The sequence below is a fragment of the Herpailurus yagouaroundi genome, unplaced genomic scaffold (genome assembly GCF_014898765.1).
Source record: "Herpailurus yagouaroundi ecotype Mexico unplaced genomic scaffold, PumYag 308, whole genome shotgun sequence".
Lineage (NCBI taxonomy): Eukaryota > Metazoa > Chordata > Mammalia > Carnivora > Felidae > Herpailurus > Herpailurus yagouaroundi.
Window position 1 is genome coordinate 2531644 of NW_024412525.1, and position 22980 is coordinate 2554623.

The 22980-nt window shown below is 48.8% G+C and overlaps 1 protein-coding gene and 1 long non-coding RNA gene across 3 annotated transcripts in view; one reads left to right on the forward strand and one right to left on the reverse strand.

Annotated features, from left to right (window-relative positions):
- The window catches only part of NAV1 (neuron navigator 1), a 246203-nt gene that overhangs the window by 31790 nt on the left and 191433 nt on the right, over window positions 1-22980 (forward strand). The gene's annotated exons all lie outside the window — the stretch shown is intronic.
- On the reverse strand, window positions 20782-22329 carry LOC121021647 (uncharacterized). The gene is made up of 2 exons (XR_005786625.1): window positions 21683-22329; window positions 20782-21264 (listed from the first exon to the last, which is right to left on the reverse strand). It is a non-coding gene; the product is annotated as an uncharacterized LOC121021647 (long non-coding RNA).

Genomic DNA, 22980 nt, shown 5'->3' on the forward strand with positions numbered 1-22980 from the left:
GGGGGGTGAAGGGGAAATTTGTCAGCAGACCTCTTAGCTGCCCTGACCCAGCCCTGGGGCCCACCCAGTCTCTAGACAGCCCGGTTAGCCCAGTCCACCAGGAGTCTCTGTCCAAAAGATCCCAGGACAGGCTGGTATAGGAGAGTGGACACTGGGGCCAGGTTCGCTGAGTGCAAATTCTGATGTCTGCTCTTTCTAGCTGTGTGATGTTGAGCACGTTATTGAACTTCTCTGAGCCTTTGTTTCTTCATCTATAAAATGAAGATAATAATAGTACCTACCTCCTAGGGTTCTTGTGATGATTTAATGAGCTAATATATGAGAAGTATATTAAATAGTGTCAGGTATATGATGAAAGCCATGGGCATTGTGTACAAAACATATGCATGCCATTCAGGGGATGCCTGGATCCCAAGAATCCCTGACTTGGACAGACTGTGGAGTACTACTTATAGGCATTTATTGATCACTCTTGAGTCTGGGGAGTCTCTCCTGGACAAAGCCCAGGAGGGGAAACAAAATGTAGGGTTAGCTTCAGGGGCTCACCATCGGACAAAGAAGATAAGCCACACATATTCCATAACCTAAGGTAGGAAGTGTTAAGTCCCTGAGAATCAGGGGAGTTTCAAGGACAGGGACATTATTTCCCTAGAGAAATCCAAGAAGGCTGCACAGAGGGGATGGCATAGAAATGGACCTGGTAGGATGACGGGTGTGAGCCAGATGGCTGTTCATGCAGAAGGAGCAGTGTGACCCAGCGCCGAGTCAGAGTGGGCAACCCAGAGAGTTTGTGCTGGTCACCTGTACCAGCAGGTCTGGCTTAAGCTCACAGATCGTTTATTGGATACAGTGGTAACTCACTGAACTCTGGTGGGAAGGCTGGAGAACCAGGTTTGGAAAACCTGCAGGTTCTAAGGGAAGCTGGCATCCCAAACCCCAGCCTGAGTCATGCCACAAGAAGCCTGCTCGGGCCAACTCTGCTACCACTGCCAGAAACTAGATCGAACCACCAATATGCCTGCCGCCACCACCACCAGCCATGTGAGTTCGGATCCTCCCAGCCTCTTTTCGTTGTCTGCACAGCTCAGAGTCTCAGGCATAAGGGAGCCGAGCTGATGCGCTTGTTGTCAGCCCCACATCACTCTGGCCTCTGCTCTCTGCTTGGGGCACCTCTTAGTTTCATGGGAGTTTCAGAAAGAGGAAAGTGTTCCCTTTTCTATTTTCTGGAACATTATGTAAAACTGGTGTTAATTCTCCTTTAAATAAATGTTCGTGTAATTCAGTGCAATCATTTGGGCCGGGAGATTGCATTTGGGGGAGTTTTCAAATTATAAATTCAATTTCCTTCATAATTGTAGGCTATTAAAATTACCTACGTCCTATTAGATGAATTACGGTAGTTTGTATTTTTTGAGTAATTGGTCAGTTTTGTCCAAGTTGTCAAATTTATTTGCGTAAAATTGTTCATAGCATTTCCTTATTATCCTTTTGATGTTTGCAGGGTCTGTAGTGATATTCCATTTGATTCCATATATTAGTAACTTATGTCTTCTGTCTCTTTCTCTTTGTCAGTCTTGCTAAAAGTTTGTCCATTCTACTGATCTTTTAAAAGAATTAGCTCTTTGTTAAATTGATTGTCCTTATTGTTTTTCTGTTTACAATTTATTGCTTTCTGTCCTTTTTTTAAGATTTTATTTGATTTTTAAATGTTTATTTATTTATTTATTTATTTATTTTAATTTTTTTAACGTTTATTTATTTTTGAGACAGAGAGAGACAGAGCATGAACGGGGGAGGGTCAGAGAGAGGGAGACACAGAATCTGAAACAGGCTCCAGGCTCTGAGCCGTCAGCACAGAGCCCGACACGGGGCTCGAACTCACGGACCGCGAGATTGTGACCTGAGCCGAAGTCGGCCGCTCAACCGACTGAGCCACCCAGGCGCCCCTGTTTATTTATTTTTAAGAGAGAGAACACAAGCGGGAAGAGGCAGATAGAGAAGGGGAACACAGAGTCTGAAGCAGTCTCTGTGCTGGCAGCAAAGAACCCAGTGCGGTGCTTGAACCACAGGCTGTGAGATCATGACCTGAGCTGAAGTCAGACACGTAACCAATTGAGCCCCCAGGTGCCTCAAGATTTTATTAAAAAAAATTTTTTTAATGTTTATTTTTGAAACAATGTGAGAGACAGAGTGCAAGCAGTAGAGGGGCAGACAGAGGGAGACACAGAATCTGAGGCGGGCTCCAGGCTCTGAGCTGTCAGCCCAGAACCTGACGCGGGGCTGGAACTCACGAACCGTGAGATCATGACCTGAGCCGAAGTCGGATCCTTAACCGACTGAACCACTCAGACGCCCAAAAGATTTTATTTTTAAATAGTCTCCACACCCAATGTGGGGCTTGAACCCACAAACCCGAGATCAAGGGTCACACACTTCACCGACTGAGCCAGCCAGGTGCCCCTGATTTCTGTTCTTTATTATTTTCTTCCTCTTGTTTGTTTTGGGTTTATTTTGCTCTTTTTCTGGGTTCTTGAGATGGGGGCTTAGATTATTGATTTGTGATTTTCCTTCTTTTTTAATGCACGCATGTAGTACTATGAATTTTCCTCTTGGCACTGCATTGGCTGCATCTCACAAGTTTTGAGATGCTATATTTTCATTGTTACTCATTCCAATGTATTTTTTCATTTCCCTTGAGTTTCTGTTTGACGCTTAGATTATTTAAAGTCTACAGCCATACCACCCTGAACGCACCCGATCTCGTCTGATCTTGGAAGCTAAGCAGGATCGGGCCTGATTTGTACTTGGATGGGAGACTCTTAGATTATTTAGAAGGGTGTTGTTTAGTTTTCAAGTGTTTGGAGAATTTTTTGTTATCTTTTTATTATTAATTTCTAGTTTTGTTTCATTGTAGTTAGATGACACACTCTGTACAATTTTAATTCTTTTACATTTGTTGATTTTTTTTTTTAATAAGTCAGGATATCTTGATACATGTTTTAAGGGCACTTGAAAATAAGGTATATCCTGCTGTTGTTGGATGGAGTGTTTAAGTGTTGATTAGATTGTCAGTTAATGATGTTGATTGAGTTCTTCTCCATCCTTGCTGATTTTCTGGCTAGTTGTTCTACCAATCCTAGTTGTTCATCAGCTGTGATTGTGGATTTGCTTATTTCTTTTCTCAGTTCTATCAGGTTTTTCTTCATTTTGAGCTCTGTTGTTTGGTGCATACACAATTTGGATGCTGTTTTCTTCATGGGTCCATCCTTTTATCATTATGCAATGTCCCTTCCTGTCTCTGGTAATTTTCTTTGCTCTGAAGTCTACTTTTTCTGAAATTAATATAGTCATTTCTGATTTCCTTGATTAGTTTTGCATGATAATCCTTTTTAACGTTCTTACTTTCAACCTGCCTATATTGTTATATTTGATGAGTTTACTGTAGACCACATATTGTCACATTATGTTTTTTACTCCTTTCAGCTAATCTCTGTATTTTAAATAATACACTTAGACCATTTACAAGAATGTGATTATTGATACGTTTGGGATTAAGTTTGCCATTTGAATTTTTGTTGTCTGCTATTCAGGTTTTCTGCCTCTCTTTTTTTCTCCTGCCTTCCTGTGAGTTACTGGAACATTTTTTTTAGAATTCTGTTTTATTCATCTGTAGTGGTTTTTTAACACATTTCTTTACTGTTTATTTATTTTTGAGAGAGATAGAGAAAGAGAGAGAGAGAGAGAGAGAGAGAGAGAGAGAGAGAGAAAATGAACGGTGGAGGGAAGAGAGAGAGGGAGACAGAGCATCTGAAGCTGGCTCCAGGCTCTGAGCTGTCAGCACAGAGCCCAGAGCAGGGCTCAGACTCAGGAACCGTGAGATCATGACCTGGGCCGAAGTTGGATGTTTAACCGATTGAGCCACCCAGGTGTCCCTGTAGTGGTTTTTTAAATTGAGATATAATTGACATATAACATTATATTAGTTTCAAGCATACAACATAATGATTTAATGTTTGTGTATATTATAAAGTGGTCACCACATTAAGTTTTATGAGTAGTGTTTTTGGGTGCATATCTTTGCATAGCTTTTTTAGTGATTGCTATAGATATTAAAATATATATATATATATATATATATATATATATATATATATATAAAACATCACAGTCTATATGATGTTGTAATATTACCAGTTTGAGTGAAGTACAGAATATTACCTACCTTTATATCTCTTTATCTTCCCCTGTTTATAATATAATTGTCAAAATATTTTTATATGCATTTAGAACCACATCAGAAAGTGTTATAATTTTTGCTTCAACCATCAAATGTAATTTAGAAAATTGAAGAGCAAGAAATCCTACTGCATCTACCCATATTTTGGCTTAACAGGTTCTTCCTTCCTTCCTGATATTCCAAGATTTCTTTCTTTTCATTTCCTTCCTGTTTAGAAAAATTCCTTTAGCCATTCTTTTAGGGTATATCTGTTGGCAGCAAATTCTCTTAGTTTCTCTTCAGCTGAGAGTGTTCTTGACTTTTCTTCATTCCTGAGTGATATTTTTACTGGGTGTAGGACTCTGGGTTGATAATTCTTTCTTTCAGCATTTGAAAAATACTGTGCCACTTCCTTCTGGCCTCCATGGTTTCTGATGAGAAATCCACTGTTGTTTTAATTGTTTTTCCCTTGTAGGTGAGGTTTCCTGTTTTTCTGCTGCTTTTAAGATTTTTGTTCTGTCCTTAGTTTACAGTTTAATTGTGATATGGCTTGTGGATTTCTTTGGGCTTATCCTGTTTTGCATTTGTTAAGCTTTTTGGATCAGCAAATTTATGTCTTTTACCAACGTTGGAAAGTTTTCAGCCTTCATTTCTTAGGGCACTTTTTCAGCTTATCCCCTTTCTCTTTTCTTACCAGAACTTCAATGACGTGTAAATTAGATTTTTTTATTATAGTCCCACGGGTCCTTAAGGATATAATTTTTTTCAGTCTATTTTCTTTGTATTGTTAATATTGGGTAATTTCTGTTGTTCTGTCTTCCATCCACTGAATTTGTTGTTGTTGTTCTCTCTTCTCCATTCTGCTGTTGATTCCTGAGATTTATATTTCAGTTATTGTGTTTTAGTTTAAAATTTTCCATTTGGTTCTTCTTCACGTCTTCTGTTCTCTGCTCTTCATTATTGCTGGTCAGGGGGTGGGATTCCAGTTCCCCACTTGGACCTGCTGACCTTAAAGAGGGGAGCTGTGATTTAAAAAAAAAAAAAAAAAGAAAGAAAGAAGAGAACAAGGGGTGCCTACATAGCTCAGTCAATTGGGTGTCTGACTTCAGCTCAGGTCATGATCTCGTGGTCTGTGGGTTCGAGCCCCGCGTCAGGCTCTGTGCTGACAGCTCAGATTTTGATTTTGATTCTGTGTGTCTCTGTCTCTCTCTCTGCCCCTTCCCTGCTTGCACTCTCTCTCTCTCTCTCTTAAAAATAAATAAACATTAAATATTTTTTTTTAAGAAGAGGGGAGTTGTGGCCTCATTACCAGCAGATGGGCCTGTCCTGCTCGCTCCTTACTACCGGGAGGGGTTATGAGGGCGTCTCATTGCAGCCTCAGCCTGGGGACCGGGGACTCTGCTTCCCACTCAGCCTTTCCTGGTATGAGTAGAGGTGGAGCCACAGTTCTTTCTGTGGCATTGCCTGGAGGGGAGCAATTATTGTCTAAAAGTTTCCGTCTTGTGAGACTGCCTCTTTCCTGGTCCTTTGGCTGGAGAGAGCAGGCTTTTGTTGAGGCTTTTTTTGTTTGTGCCTGTTGGTGTCTGAGTTGCTGGCTTCCTCAGTTCCAAGTCTAGGGTGTGTGAGACAAAAAGAAAACCCAAGGACTTCACCACCATGTCAGCCCCCAGAGTCCTGAGGTTCCCTAGTCATCTGCCTTTTTCTCTCCACCTTTCAGAGTCTTTTCATGTTTGTTTTAGGTACAATGCCCAGGGTTTGTAGTTGTACTTCATGGGAGTCATAGGGAAAAGTATTCCAGATCTTCCTGGGATGTGTGTTTTTTTGTTTTGTTTTGTTTTTTTAGCACCTATCTATGCCAGCCCTTAGAGATACAGACTAATGAAATTTATTTTTGCTTTCAAAGAGCTCAAAGCCTAGCAGAAGAGAGAGACATGCAAACAAATAGATCAAGTCCTGATTCTAAGTGTTTCAGTAGGAGACCATGGGAGGTATGCTGGAGGCTTGAAGGAGACAGTGGTCACCACCTTACCTGGGATGGGGTTAGGACAAGTCTGGCTTCCTTCTTAGAGGAAGCCATTATACTGAAGCTCCACTTTGAAAGAGAAGCAGATTTCTGGATGGGCACCATGGGAGAGGGCATTCCAGCTGGGAAGACAGCGGGTACAAAGGCTTAGGGGCATCACACAGCTTGAGGACTCAGAGAACTTCACTGTAGGCCATTTGCTGTGGCTGGAGCATGGTGTGGGAAGGGAGTGGCATGATGAAACCAGAGAAGTTGGCAGAGGGAGGGGAGGGAGAGGGGACCAGATTGCAAAGGGCATTGTGTGCCGTGCTACCCCTTGAAAGGGTTTGAGGCATGAAATTATATGGTCGGGGTTGCATCATCCTGGGAGGGACTACACAGGAGGTGCAGAGACCAGTGAGCAGGTTTTCATCATGGTTCAAGTGAGGTTAAACATAGACGGTGGTGGAGATGGGCTGAAGGGATCCACTTGAGAGATATGTGGGAGACCAGATGCATGGGATGGAACCGCTGAGGGAGGAGGGAGGAGTGTGGCTCCTTGGCTCAGTAGCCCAAACTGGGGAAAAGAAAAAATGAGTATCAGGTTTTGAGGGAGGAAGAAAGCAAGCACGTTCAGCTTTGGATGTGTTGAGTCTGGAGTGTCTGAACGGCCCAGTGTGGATGTCAGGCAGACACATGTCTCGTCAGGGAAGTTAACGCCGGAGAGGGACGGAGATGGGAACCATCACGTAGAATTGTTAGTTAAAACTGTGGAGCTCACTGAGAGGGACTTTGAGAATGAAAAAAAAAAAAAAAAAAGACCAAGAACAGTGCTGCCACGTGGAAGGGGTGGGATGTGGCGAGGGCCCTGGGAGGACGCTGTGGGGGAGTGCGAGAAGGGAGGGGCAGAGCCCATCACAAGCTTATGTCCATCAGTCTTACCAAACCCACGCTCGTATTTACAAGAGAGGAAGTGTAGTGCAGGCAGTCGGCTACATGAGTGACAGAAGAGCCGAGGGGCCCCACAGAGGAGGAGGCAGCTACCGCTTCTAGACAGAGAGACCCCAGAAGCCCGTGGAAGCTGAAACCACAGAGGGCCAGTCTGGCCAGGGCTGGGGCCACCGAGGAGACTCGGATGCTTCCAGAGATGCCTCCTGAGGTACAGGGGGAAGGAGAGAAGTCCTCTGGCTGCTCCCTTCTGCTCACTCTCCATGTGGAGACAGTGCTTCCTGCCGGCAGAACTTGCCAGAAGGCGTAGATCAGTCCCAGGACAGGCAGCTTCGGCAATCAGCCAGCCGCCCCCCACACCTGGAAGAGCAAGAATGAGGTGAGGGCAGTGCCCAGGACTGGCACGGAAGCCAAGGAGCAGGGACGTTCAGGAAGGGAGTATCCTGTAGCATCCGGTGCCACAGAGGTTAGCTGGCCTGAGAAGTGTCCTGGGGTTGGGAGATTAGGAGAGCATTGGGGACGTTAGGGGAAGGTGCTGAGGTCCAGTCTGAGTCTGGTAGACAGTCCTCTCAGAGCTGCTGACCCAGGGCCAGGTCTACGTTCCCCCCTCAGTAAGCTAGACCCGATCCCAGACACAACCGCTCTGCTACTGAAATCTAAATTAGCATCCCACCCTTGACCTTCAGCTCGTGTCCTTGCTGCTCCCTACATCCCCAGCCTTTGGAGACAATGTGTACAACATCCCATAGTATCCCCTGCCACACCTCTGAGACCCAGGCCCCCTGCCTGGCTCTGTGGGTCTCAGCCTGAGGCCTGATGTCCGGGTGTCTGACGGGGTCGAGCATGGGGGCTCTGCGCCCTCTGAGGCTCAGCCCATTTGGTGATTTCTCAGCCTCCTCCCTGCCTGGCTGATTTCTTTGTGCGCCTCTGCCCGGCTCACGCTGCGCCAGGCTCGCCTGCATTGGTGTAATAACCCTGATCCCGTGCTTGGCGGCGAGGAGACAGCAGGGGCAAGCCCCATCCAGGGCTCATCAGCCCCTGTGCCCCAGCTGCGTTAATGGCCCAAGCCCTCCAACAAGCCGATCCTGTTTCTTCGTCTGCAATTAAGACAGAAAGCTCGTTATCTCTCCTGCTCCCATTATCTGCAGACTGTGCTAAGGGGCTTTTTTCTCTAGAGCAGCACCTGCAGAGGCCAACAGAGGTTGACATTAACTCCTTCCCTGCTGCTGTTGGGAGCGTCTGGGTCAAAGAAAGCAGCCTGAGGAGGGAGCTGGGGCTGGTTGGAAACGCTCTGGGAGAGAGGGAGGCACAAGGGCCCGGGCATGACTCTGTTACAGTCTCACTAGGTGACCTTGGGCAAACAGTTGACCTTTTCTGAGCCTGGGAAAGCCTTTCCCCCCTTCTGCCCAAGGAAGCTATGAAAATGAATAAGAAGCTGTTTGGTTATCAGCTCCCTTGAGTAACTGTACAAATCCCCAGTCTTGTATTATCATGGCAGCAATACTGCCAATAGTCAAAATACTGGGCCTCAAGATAAAGCATGTAAATAGCCTAGCAACCAGTGGTGGTCATGCCTGGGGAAGATTTGCTGGTTGGGACCTGGAACTGCCCAAAGGGACTTGGATTTGGTGGGGTTTGCAGGCCCCCTTTGCAGTGTGTCCTTCACCAAGTCACTTAATCTCTCTGTGCTCTAGTTTCTTCCTCCGAAAAGTTAGGGAATCCAACTGGAGAATCTCCAAGATCCTTTCCAACTGAGAAATCCTATTACCCTCAATGGTTCTTCTATACGATGCAATCTGTGGAGGAAGGAAACCAGCATTTACTGAACCCCTAATATGTGCCAAATCTTTCACATCTATCATTATTTCCATTTTAAGTGTGAGAAAAATAAGGTTTGGAGAGATGAAATAAGTTGTCCAAGGCCAAACATCCAATACACAGAGGACTCTCGATTCAAATCCACATTTATGAGGCTGTAAAACCATCACTCTTTTCATGACACCCTGTTTTAGGAGAGCTGCCCATTTAAATGGCTCCTTACAAGGTAGAGCTGAGTGGAGAGGGGAAAAAAATAACCTAACTAAAGACAGAGTGTGAATTCTGACCCCTTAAGTTCTCTGGAATCATGGTGTCCTTAGGGAAGAATGATCGAAAAAGAGCCTTATTCCCTTTGGTCTCCCCATGTGACTGAGAGATTGCCTAAGATGTGTGTTCAGACTCTGAAAGTAAAAAAAGTGAGTGTAATCTTTTGGCATTGAATTCTTGTTGTCGTCTGGGTAAACTGAGACCCAGAGATGGAACATAGCTTCTAATTCAGCAGCCGTTCCAGACGAAGATCTGTTTGTGGGTAGCAGACCCTGCTGGAGCCTAATGAGAGACCGCTTGAGCCCATTTGTAGAATCTCCTCGGAGTCCACCAGAAACTGTCAGGGCTTGCTTATCCGTCCAGCCGACAGGCTGGGACAGCTCCGATGCGCCACCAAGATCTGGATTTGGGACCTTTGGCTTAGGTCTCTAATCTGTTCCTGAGTCATCCAGAGAAAGGGGTCTGGGGAAAGTCTGGAACAAACAGGAATGGAGGGGATCCAGGAATCTCTTGGCCAGCTGGCAGGAAGCCCAGACCCTGGCGCCCCATGAGGGAGGGGTGGGGGAAAGAAGAGCCCCTACATTTTCAAACTGAGTAACTCAAGAGAGTGAGACAGTCCAAAAACCCTTACTTTGGAAGCAACCGACTGAGGCCTCCTACCCAGCCCCCGCCCAGCCCTAGCCCCGTGCACAGGTGATAAGACGAATCTTCCTGACCTGGGTTCCCCATTTGGACATTTGTCCCAGCAGGCTGTTTTTCTCCCTAGTCCCTCAGGCTCTGAACAGGTCCCTGGCACCTTGTCCCTGGAGTCAGGCCCTAGGCTGGATCTCCCATCTTCCTGGTTTTGGGATTTGAATTTGTGATATCTCATCTTTTGCCAAGAGCTTTTTTATGGAGTACTAAAGACCCTGGGTGCCTGGCTGGCTCAGTCAGTGGGTGGAGCATGTGACTCTTGATCTTCGGGTCGTGAGTTCGAGCCCCACGTTGGGTGTAAAGATTACTTAAATAAACTTAAAAACATAAAAATAAAAACCCTTAGTGCAGCAAATCTCCAAGCATGTTCTGTGGCTTTTAATCCTGGAAGACACTCTGTGGTAGGGCATAAGACGGCGGGGGGAAGCACACGAATAATTTCCTGCAGAAAAATCTATCTGCCTTTTGGAATCTTGATCTACCTATGATCCCATTTATAGGAAATTTTCAGAATTGGCAGTTCCGTGCAGCCAGAAAATAAATGCATGGTTGCCAGGCTGAGGACATGGGAATTGACCACTAGTGGGTATGGGTTTCTGTTTGGGATGGTGAAAGTGTTCTGGAATTAGATAGTGGAAATGGTTGTACAATTTTGTGAGTATACTCAAAGCCGATGAATCACGTACTTAAAAAGGATGAATTTTATTATATGTGAATTATGTCCATAAAAAAAAAGAAACCCAGAATTTCTCCAACTTCTTTGAATATAGACCCATTCTATCTCAGGGCTTTGATTAACACCCAGTGGAAACGCTTAAAAATGGCGAGTGTTGAAAATTGCCATTTTACAGATGGGAGAAGGAGAAAGAAATAGACATCTGTGCCTCAGTTTTGTCACTTTTAAGATGAGGATAATAATAGTTAGCACCTTGTCGGGTTGCTGTGACACAAAGTGAGTTAATATATGTAAAGCACTTAAAACAATGCCTGCCCAGTAAGTACGGAATAAGATGTCTGTTGTCATTGTTATCTGAGTGAGCACTATGGGATGGTCACCAAATGTAAGCTATGTAGCTTGGTCCTCAAAACCACCCTCTAAGGCAGCCATCATTATCTCTGGTTCACAGATGTAGAAAGTGAGACTCCAGGAGGGATGCCTAGTAGTCCCTGTGCCACTAGTGATGGACATGGAGGGGGAGATTGTCACCGGTCCCTCTGATTCCACCCTGCCCCTGAGGTCTAATCTAAAATCCCTTAAAGTCCCTGCCTGACTTTCTGTGTGTGCAGGTTTATTGAGGTATAATTTACACGAAAGGAAATTCAGTGAGTTTTTACGAATGAATACAGTTGTTTCACTACCAACCGGATCATGATTTAGAATATTTCCCTCTCTTCAAAGAGTTTGCTCCCTGGCCTAGGCAGCCCCTGCCATGCCTTTTTTGGCATGGGTGTCAATGGCCACATGAGAGGTGCCAACAGAGGCAGAGGGGGGTGCTGCAAGGGGAGCTGCTGTTTGCTTGGCGGGGCCTGCGGGGCCAGGGGACAGAGCATCAGAGTCACAAGCCAGTGGGCTGGGCTGGGCCTCGCTCTTATCAGCGGAATCAGCCAGGGTTCTTGCCCTTCTGAGAACTGCCTTTTTGCCCCCTTTCCCAGCATGGCCCTGGCAGAGAGGGAGGGAAGGGGCGGCAGGTGGGATGGGCTACTGCGGTGTTGCGTGGAGCTAGGAAGCCCATGTGCATGTCTATTTCTGTAACTGACTCACCAAAGACCCTGGACAGTGACTTGTCTTCCTAACCGTCACTTCGGGCCCACCTGGCACTCCCTACACCCTTCCTTTGCTTTCTTTTTCTGCTTAGCCCCATATCAACTGCTACCTGGCTTCTCTTCATCACATCTTTTCCCACTAGGATGTAGTTAGCTCTCTGAGGAGGAGCATCTAGGGCTGAATTTCTAGCCTTTACAATGAGGGCCCAACCCCCTCCTTCTCCTCTTCTATAAGACAGGGTGTTACTCTGATTTTCTAATCACTCTGAAGGTACCATGGGATCACCTGGGAGAGAAGAGACAGAGGAGGGAGGCTGCGGTAGCTGTCACCCCTTAGCAGCAGTGACAGTGTGGTCAGAAGAGGAGATCTGTGCCCAGAGAGCCTCTTTGTCAAGAGGTAGGGAGGGATAGGTCAGTTTGCACAACCTCCCTGAGTCAGGGCCTGGCCCAGGGCTCAGTGGCAATGGGGTGGCCCCCATGCTCCAAGCCAGGGGTTCAGCCTACCCTGGCAGGGGCCGAGCAGGTCTGGCATAAAGGAGGGTGTGTGAGCTAGGTTGGCACCAGGGAAAATAAGTATGTGTAAATGTATGCAGATGTATGCAAATCTCTGCAGCCCTGTAGACTGCAGTGCTGGCTCAGGGTAAGACATCCACAGCCCCACCCTGGGCCCCACCCCAGGTGTGACCTCTCTCCTCTGGCTCAGGAATCCCTTCTTCCTGCTTCTCTCTCTCCAGGGCATCTCTTCCCTCTCAGTGCTCACGCCCCCCCCCCCCACTCCCGCCCACCCCAACCCCCACAGGAGGTCTGGGAAAGTGAGAAAGCTGAGTCCTGAGTTGGGGGAAGGGAAGAGACATGGTCCCATACTGAGGATGTGACAGCACCTGAATGTGATCAGACAAAGCTACCATCTCCAAACTCTTGGTTGTGGTTCTTTCTTACTCAACTCCAGACATCAAAAATGCCACCTTCGAGATGGGACAACACTGCTCAGTCGTAGGCAGGGCTTGGCAATGTCTCAGGTGCAGGCTAAGCAAAGGGAATAGTCCGTGACTGAGCCACTCCACCTCCCCTCTCAATCCCCCATCCCCCTTTGTCCCTGAAGCAGAACCCCACCCCCACCCCCCCACCATCAAGGGGCAGGGAGAAGGGCCCTGAAGTGTAGGAAGCTGCCCTACCTGGGTGGGAAGCAGACTCCCTTGGTTTGGGCTTCCATATTCTATTTTTATTTTATTTTTTAATGTTTATTTATTTTTGAGAGACAGAGACAGAGCACGAGTGGGGGAGGGGCAGAGAGAGAGAGAGGGAGACACAGAATCCGAAGCAGGCTCCAGGCTCTGAGCTGTCAGTACAGGGCCCAACGCGGGGCTTGAACTCACGAACTGTGAGATCATGACCTGAGCCGAAGTTGGATGCTTAACTGACAGCCACCCAGGAGCCCCGTGGGCTTTCATATTCTAAACCCCTGCCAGCCCTGTCCTTTCGGCTACCTTGTACCTCCCCGCATCTGCCATCAGCAAATCCATGAGGAACCAGCAACCGCAACACAATCCTGGCCCAGAGTTGGAGGGAAAGACATATGGGCCTTGCCCTGAAGAAACCCTACGGTCCCCTGAAAGAGTGCAGGTGGGGACACAGACTCAAGAACCAGCAAATTCCATCACTGAAGGCCTGGAGTGGAGTCTAGAGAGCTTCCAGCTCTATCCCTCATGTGATTGTTCATGAAACAGACCCAGAGTGTGGAAGGGACTTCCCGAGAGCCACACAGCAGGGCCCTACAGCTGGGCTCACGGCACTGGAACTGGAACCTGCCTTTCCTGATTTCCATGCCCTGCTCTGTAGGACACACCCTTCTCACTTACTCCATTCAGTGGCAGTGAGGGGGGTAGTCAGTGAGTCTGGCTCATGAATTGAAGAATGGGTGGCCTGACCCAAAAGGCTTCCTGGAGGAGGTGGTGTCAGAATTGTGCTGTAAAAGCTGAGATGCATGAAGAGTGGCAGGAGATAACTAGTTGTACCCAGGGACTGTGAAGGAAAGCTTCATCTTGTGTTCCAGGTGGCAAAGTGAAGTTCACTGTGGGAAGGGGCAGAAGGCCCCATGCCAAGTGGGATGAGGAGCCAGCCCTTACCTCACAGCTCTGAGCTCTACCTGTCAGACCAGGAGTGAGTCCAGTGGTGATTGGGGATTCCCTTGGTGGCCCTCTTCTGTCATTCCCATCTTGGGGCCATACCCCCTCCCAGTCACATCTTTCTACTCTTCCTGATTTCTAGGGGCCTCTGTAGACATTGGTTAACCTGCACAGGGCCTCCCCATCATCAGACATTGACAAGCCCTGCCTGTGATTGCCCCAGACCCTGAGCAGCATTGTCCCATCTGGAAGGTAGAAATTTAGCTCTCTGGGGCTGAGTAGGGACTGCAACCAAGAGCTTGGGGCAGGACTGGGGAAAGAGGTGTTTGATCATGCCCTGGCTCTGGCTTTCTGAGGCCTTAGGTGACTGATGCTTTTCCCAGCCCCAGACCATCTCCAGTGGCAGTCGCCGTTCATCCATCAGCCCCACGGAACCTGTCAGCAGGTTGGGGCTACTTTGGTTCTCAGGCTTCAGTGCACTCTTGGCCAGAGACAACTTCCCCTCCCCTGAGGGGTACTAATGCAGGCCCATAAATTAAGACATCTGCTTTCCCTCCAAGCCCCGGGAACCTGGGCCCTACAACATCTACCCCTGTTTTCTTTGGCCCTGTTCAACTTTCCTCCAATTAGTCAGGCCCTGGGGCAGTGGCTAGACACAGATGAGTCAGAAGACTGCAGAACCACATCCAGAACCAGGAGTTTATCCAAATGTCAGTGACCTTTCCCTGCTGATTCCTCATTTTCTCAGCCATTCTTTAAGCTCTTTTGTCCTGGGCCTGCACCACTGTATTTGTAGTTGCTTGTAAATTTCTTTGACATATCTCTACTGGTATTATCACTAGAAGGGAGAGCAGTTTACCACTGACCCAGGATTCTGTCTCCTCTGCTGCTAGCAGACTGGGGCTCCCAGTGGCCTCAGCTCTGGCTCCTCCCCAACTGAGAGCCACAGCCTCTTCCAGGCTATCCCTCCTACTTCTGTTCCAGTTGCAGGTGCAGGGAGAATCAATGAGCCTGAGGCCATCAGGGGCTCACTGAGATGGTGATGGTTTAGGAGCATGTGTTAAGACTTCAACTTTTGGCCCTTGGGGTCACTGTAATAGGACCACCCTCAGAACAGGTAGAAAGAGGCCAAGTGCACCCAACTGCTCTGAGAACACCACCAGCCAAGAGCTAAGTGCCAAGGAATCTAGCCTGTCTACTGGTAAGTGAGTGGTGCATCCTAGCCTATTGATGGCTCACAAGGCCATCCTGGGCCCTGGCAATTCTTAGCCCCATGCTATGGAGTGCATTATGAAGGCAAGGGCTTATCTTCACCTTACTTGTGCACTTCAGAGCCTCCAAGGTTGGGAGGTTGGGGCTCTCAGTATGACCCAGGAAAAGGGGGGGGGGGGAGCAGGGGAAGAGGCTGCAGGAATGAGAAGATGTGAAATGCTCCCAAACTGCACAGGGTCTGGCAAGGCTTTGCAGGAGGAAATATTAGGAGCTGGCTTATGGGAGAGGTCAGACTAATTTTGAGGACATCTCAGCCCAGACTGCTAACAGAGCCCTTTGTGGAGCCCTCTTTCAGCAAGGAGAATTGCTGGGGCCTGGCCTTGTTGGGCCTTGGGAGAGCTGAGGCTCTGAGTTATTAAAAAGGGGAAGGAGGGTGGAGGAAAGGCAGGTAGAGAGGTGGACGTTATGAGGGAGGATCAAAGATGGATTCCCTCTGTGACACATGGATAGCAAGTGAGGTGAGGTGAGTGAGGGGCAGGGGGGAGAGGGACTGGCCCTTGCATCAGCCAGCCTTGGCAGAAGCTAGGGCTGAGCAGCTAGATGGGAAGGCAGCTCTAGCCTCCACCCGGTGCTGGGGAACTGGGAGCTGTCCAGCACAGGAACCTGCTGAAACCAGAAGGGGCCTGGCCTGAAGGAGGCCTCAGGGGAAAAGTGTGGTGGCTCTCCCAGGGTGCCCTCTGTGGCTCACTGCCCCTTCTCTGCTCCAAGGATTAAGAGGCCAGTTGAGAGGGCCAACCCTAAGAAAGGGAACACTGAGCAGAGAACCTTTGCATTTTCTCTGTGGAAAGGGCATTGGCAGAAGACGAGAAGGAACAGGGCGTTCAAGAAACGCACCAGTGTACAGGGCGCCTGGGTGGCGCAGTCGGTTAAGCGTCCGACTTCAGCCAGGTCACGATCTCATGCTCTGTGAGTTCGATCCCCGCGTCAGGCTCTGGGCTGATGGCTCAGAGCCTGGAGCCTGTTTCCGATTCTGTGTCTCCCTCTCTCTCTGCCCCTCCCCCGTTCATGCTCTGTCTCTCTCTGTCCCAAAAATAAATAAACGTTGAAAAAAAAAATTAAAAAAAAAGAAACGCACCAGTGTTCAATTCTAAACATTAGTGAAGTATGAGGTACTTCGCACTACTCTTACATGTCCTGTGCCAAGCACCGCTAGGAAGCCCCCCAAGAGAGCGACATGAAAGCGTTTGAAGATTGCTTCATGCTTCTAGTGCTAACTGTATAACCAACAGTTTGGCCGTTGGGCCTGCCACATGGCTGAGGACTAATGTCCAGGCACACCACCAAGTCTCCAGGAGACCGGGAAGGTCCTGAGACACTCATTAGTGGGACCTCCAATCCTACGTGCTGATAACCCAGGCCATCTCTGGTGTCTGCCTCTGCCACAAAGCTCACTCGTGTAAGCTCGATTTTGCCAGGCTCTCCTATGGGCTTCAGTGCTATACTAGGTACAGGACGTGTAAGAGTAGTGTAAGGCACTTCAGTCAGACGGATGCTTAAAACTGAACACTGGGTGCTTCGTTCCCACACCTGCCCTCCCAGTTGAAGCTGTCTGAATAACCCGTATCTTCAGAAGCCCCACCTAGCTCTCTCCTTCCCTCTGCTCTGATCCCATACACCACCTTTTCTTCAAGTGCTTCCTTCAAGCTCCCTCCTTCCCCCAAGTGCCAAGGGATGCTGAGTCTGTTTCTCACCTTCATTCACCAGGTCCCTCCTCTCCAGGCAGGGACTGGGAGTGGAGTGGTGGGAGGCTGGAGCAGCTGTGCACGCTGTCACTGCAAGTGGGGATCAGGGTTGGAGGTTGGTCCTCCATTGTGGCTACTGTCTTCCAGCCAAGGGAAAGGGGAAGAAACCCCATCCCAGTGCTTTTTGGCTGACGTGAGAGCACCATTCCCTCTTCCCTCAGTCATTGATGCATCTCCCCTGCAACCTGGATGTCTTTCCCCACTCGGTGTAGTACCTCCCATGCCAAGCCCGATCCTTCCTGACCCAGCACTCTCCTCCTCTATGAAGTTATTAACTAACTGTGGTCAAGTCCCCTTCATGATTGTCTCCTCAGCAGTTCTGTGTGTCACTTGTACCAGACATACTGTGGGGTAGCAGTTAACATTGGCTCACAGGGTGCTGGGTGGCTCAGTCGGTTAAGCGTCCAACTCTTGATCTCAGCTCAGGTCTTGATCTCAGGGTTGTGAGTTCAAGGCCCATACTGGGCTCCAGGCTGGGCATGGAGCCTACTTCAAAAAAAAAAAAAAAAAGAACATTGGCTCAGGGCCAGCAGCCTGGCTGAAGTATTACCCACCCCACTCCTTAGTTGTGTGATTTAGGCAAGTGCCTTACCCTCTCTCTGCCTCAGTTTTCTCAGCTGTAAATAAAATGAGAAGGATAACATTATCTACCTTGTGGGGTTTTGTGAAGATGGAATGAGATGATCCATGTAAAATGTGGGGAGCAATGCCTGGCACGTGGTGAGTATTCCATAAATATTAGCTTTGTTATTGCCTCTTCCTAGCCTTGGACCCCAGCTCTCCCAGCAGGCTGGGAAAGGTGGCCAAGAGTACATTCACTTTATCTCCCATCAGCCCAAGAGTTTCCTGATTACAGGGACTCTTCCCTTCACCCTGAGGTTAGTCCAAGTTAGTCCAAGGCTTTGGACACACTGAAGACAGAGTATGATCAAGCCAGTCCTGTTACTGGCTGGGCTCATGTAGAAGAAACTGAGGCAGCTTGTGGGCGAGACTTGCAAAGAAGTCCTCAGTTTTTCTAGGTTGGGCAAGAGTTGACCTTGTCATTCTTTGACTCTGTCCTTGGCCCAGATTTGGTGCCTGGTTGTGAGATTCCCTTTTCCATCATACTCCAGCATTACTTCGTGTGGTTATCTATTCGACCATGTTTACTGAGCATCTATAATGTAGACAGGACTGTACAAGGTATGGGAGACACAGTGGTGAATAAAGTACAGTCTTCTGCTTCAAGAGAGCTCCCGGCCTATTCATTGGGAAGATACTGAATAAGTGGGATGGGTTTTTACAAGGGAGAGGCAGTGGGAGCATCGATATGGTGTGGGGGTCAGGGAAATTGTCGCTGAGAAAGGACCTGTGACAAGGAAGGGGGTCAGTGAAGAGGATGAGGAGAGAGCGTAGTCGAGGCCTCCTGTAGCCCCACCTGGCTTCCCAGCCTCCACCCTCCCAAGGCACCCAATATTTCTCAGAATTCACACAAACCTACCTTGGCCAAACATCTTCCTCTACTTTCCTTCCCACCCCTCCCACCTCTCTCTGAAGGTGGCTCTGCTGTCTTTCTGGGAGCTGTGTGGCTGTTGTGACTTGGGGCTTCCTGGTCAGGTCTCAGTGTGCAAACCACAGACTATCACATAACTTCCTAACATGCCCCTGGGGCCCTCTGGTTAAAGCCTGTGGAGAGGGTTTGCAAAGACACCTTCCTGTAGGTTGTGGAGCCCCTGCTCCACTGTGCTGAGGGCTGAGCAGCCGATGGCAGCGAATAGGGCCAGATTTCCTCCCTCCCACTCCTCAGGAAGCTCTGCCTCCAGCACTCCACCCTGCTTCCTGTTTAGTAGGGACAATTTCCTGGCCTGTTTCCTTGCCAGCGGTGTCTCATTTCCTCCTCTCCCTCCCCTCTCTTGGAGCCCCTGCTCAGTGTGATGAGGGAGGCAGGCCCCTCCCCTGTGCAGTGTGCCCTCTCCCTCCTGACTCCCATTTCCCTGGGCCTCCAGAGAGCAGTGGGAGGGGCAGTCTGCCCACCCTCCTCTGCAAGGAGGCAGGGCACAGCTCTCTGTAAGAGAAGGCAAGCCCAGCTACAGGGCATCAAGGCGTCCAGTTCCTTCAACATCTATTGAACGTCTGCTATGTGCCAGGCACTGTACTGGGTGCCAGGAGTCCAAACTGAGAAGCCAGTGCTGTGTAGACTGTGGAAGCTTTGGCGGAAGGGCAGTTGGGGGAGAGCAGAACTTAGCTCTCCAAGGAAGGTCAGCGAGGCCTTCCTGGAGAGGATGATATCTGAGCTGAACCCAGCACGAATAGAAATTAGCTAAAGAAAGGCATGAAACCACAGGGTGTGTGGATAAATGATCAACGTTGAGACCAGGAGGGCTGGGAGATGAGGCTGCGAGACAGGGAGGAGTCAAGTCAAGAAGGGTCTTAGAGACCCCCACAAGGAGCCTGATTTTATTACATGGGAGAGTTATAATTAGATTTACAATTTGGCCAGGTCATTCTGGCCTCAGTGAATAAATGGTGCGAGTGGACCAGTCACTGTGGGGCCAGGACACCAAGTTGTGTGTCCCGGTGAGAACTACCAAGGGCCTGAACCAGGGCAGTGGCACTAGGGTGCAGGGGTCAAGAAAAAATGGCTGGACCACAGGACTGACAGGACATCTTGGCCTGACACTGGGGACCTGGGTTCTGGCCAGTTCTGGTTCTGGCTCTGTGACTTTGGACAACCCCTTACATTCTGCAAACCACAAGTCCACCATCAAGTGCCTTCCCCACCTAGTAGAAGGAACCGAGATGATGGAAGTGAAGCAGCAGGTGAGGGGGGGTCATTGTGTAATTGCCATTTACGATTGGTAAAGGCCGTGGGGCTGCAGCCTGATAGGAGCCCAACCCCTCTGTGATTCCTCAGGTCCATGGCAGGGGTAGATGGGAGGGAGCAGTTGTCTCTTTCTGTGGCTGATCCTGGAGCTGGCCAGCTCTACAGAGGTCGTTGAATCCCTGTCCCTTCCTCTGGACAGCTGATCATCATTAGGGGGACACCAGAACCAGGAAGGATCTGCCCTTAAGAAAACATTTTTGGAGGCACCCCTAGGGACAGGGACTTCTGTTGGCCCCACCCAACACATGAGGAGGGATAATGCGGGATCCCTGCCTACTGGCAGACACCCACCCTTACAGCCTCCCCACCTGGGCTTTGCCTGGCCAGGGTGAGACCCCCAAGAAGCAGAATCTGCAGAGGAGGGCCTTCTGGCCAGATGAGGTCACAGTCGTCTTGGATCACGTGTTGCAGTGTTTCCCAGCTCCTTGTCATTTTCTGGTGTCCAACCCCAATCTTTCTGGCTGGAAGGGGACTTCCTTTTCCAAAGCCCTGTTTTCAATGGGAATGGAGAACAAAGGCTTCATATCTGCAAAGCTCATTAGCCAGCTCCCCTTGACCTTCACTTTGGGGATAAGCCACCCCAGTCCATTAACCTCTCACTGGCTGGCCCCCACTCTGCACACCCCTCTCCCCCAGATGCCATTCCAGTTCCCCGTATCCCCTCACAGAACACCGAGCACAACACTGATTGGCTGCAGGTTTCATAAGGCCGTGACCCATGGCTGGTTCAGGAGGATGGATTTTTCTGGCAGCCCTGCCTCCGTGGCGCCCAGCCAGCCGAATCCAGGGCTTAGGGTCCACTCTGCTGCTTGTCTTGGGAGCTTCTCTCCACGAATCTTGCGACTCTAGGAAATCAAAGCCTTTCCCATGAGCCTCTCTTGCTAGGAGGGGGACCCATCATGCAAGCTTGCTAGCATCTGCTCTGATTCTTATTCAGCACCACTCACGTAATTGCTATAAAAGAGACCAGGCTAAGGGACAGAGGGAGGATGGGAAGGTGTCTGTGTCATAAACAAGGAGAGATATTTAGTGGTTTTTAAGCGCCATAGTCATCTCCAGGGAGAGCTTGAGAGGAAAAAAATAACACTTTATTTGGAAACAATTCTGAGATGTAGGCTCATCTCGGCTTCACTTTCCCTGCTGTTTATTATGAAGTGTTCTGTGCTCAGAAATCGGGGCTGCGTTCTGAAGTCACAGGCCAAATTCTGGGCTCCAAATGACGGGGCAGCTCAGGCTAAGTTATCTGCCCTAGAGGGGAAGGGTCTGGAGCAGGGCAGCTCATCTGTGCTTCTGGTCACCTTATTTTTATGGCCCTTGGGGACAGAGAGCCCACAGTCATTCCTAAGAGCCTTTTACCATTGAATGAGCCTTTTACCATCCGTCTGTATGGGAGGGAACCAAGGCTGGAGCTAAGAGGAGCCCCAGAAGAAGGAAGGTTCTCAGGGTGCCTGGGTAGCTCAGTAAGTTAAGCGTCTGACTTCGGCTCAGATCAAGATCTCGCAGTTCATGGGTCGCATCGGGCTCTGTGCAAGGGGAGGATTTGGGGTTGGATCCTAAAACAAAAAAGACATTAGTGGAAAAAAACTGGTGAACTCTGAATCAAGTTTAGTTTACTTTAACAGTAAAGTGCCAATGTTAATTTCTTAGTTTTGACATATGTGGCATGGCTGTGTAAAACATTAACATCGGGGGAAACTGGGCAAAGGGTTTATGGGACCTCTACTATCTCTGCAACTTTTCTGTAAATCTAAAATTCCTTCAAAGTGAAAACTTCATTTTGAAAAAAAGTTGGGGGGCACAAAAAATAGACAAAGACGAGTCAGAAACTTCAAGAGGGGTGAAGCTTTACAGCACTTGGGTGTCTGAGCCCTCAATCCCAGTGGAAAAGCAAAGGGATCTCCTGATGCTAAAGCCCTTTGGATCAAGTTTATTCTGAGATAACAAACCTCCAGCACTTGACCAACTCCCTACCTCAAGTCTGGTTCTGGATGCCTCATTTCGTCCATCTTTGGAGCCAGAGCTGTCTTCTGGGAGGTTTGCCCCTTCCTAGGGCTTCTGCAAAATATTAAAGCTGATCCCCTGTCTGGCTCTAGGGACCAACTCGATTAGAGGGGTCTTCAAACTGTTTTTAGCAGTAACATGGAGAGCCAAGATTTAAAACAGATAAATCTGAAGCTAGTTAAAGCAGGGAGAGCCCTTTCCATTCCTTCATGCAGCCACAGTGCTATCTCCAGCAGCCCTTTGGAAATGACCAAACCCTCTTTAGCTCAGGTTAGCCGCTGCTCCCCATAGCACCTCAAGATGAGCTCATTATGTACGTTTCTCACACTCGCCCCACACCTGACCCACCAGACGGAATGAGTGGTTTTGTAAAAATCCACCTTTTAAGGGTCCAGAATGAAAATCTCCCTGATCTAAACAATTGGCCCATGCCATGAGTGTCCGAGGGCTGTTCTCTCCTACCCAGTCACTGTCAAGGCCAAGTTTTCCCTAAATCTCTCTTGCTGCTGCGGTTGCAGCCTTTTTTTCTTCTTGTTCCTCCCAGTGCAGGAGAAAATGAACTAGACACCATCAGAGCTAAAGCAACTCTGTGTTCTTGAAGCTGCAATTAATCCTTCTCTAAATCATCTTTTCGTATGTGAAATCACTTAAGGTCCTGCAGGCTCAGGCCACAGGGCAGACCTTCTGAGCCCCACCCCCCCCAAGAGAAGCGCTCAGAGGAAGTTGCTGCTCTAGGCTGGGGTGCTCTGAGAGGAGCAGAGCTAGGAGCTGGCTACCCCTCTGGTTCACACTCCCCCTGGCTCTCCCCAGGCCCACTCAGCCCCCACTCTCCGCCTCCCCGATCCTAGCAGGTCTGGCTCAGGCCAAGCAGAAGTGGTCCCCACATCCCACTGATGCCTATTGACATTATTGGGAAAGTCAGCCTCGAGACCACAGAGGGATGTGGGGTGCTGGGGGCGAGAGCTCGGGAAGCACTGTAGACAGTGAGACAGCTGAATTAAACAGCATCTGTGTGAGTCACTGCCCTCCTGCCTGCCTCTCCAGTCCTGGAGTGAACCTAGAAGCTGGTGAGACAGTTGCCTCCTCAGCCAGTTAAATTGCTCTCTAAGGACAGAAGCAGAAAGGCTGAACTGAAAATTACAACAGAAAAAGTTTAGGCTAGACATCAAGAATAATCCTGTGAATTTCATGTGCCCCCAAAGGATTTTATGGTATCTCTTTCCTGGGAGGCATCCAGTGGTTCGCCAAAGCTCTACCTGCCCGGGGTA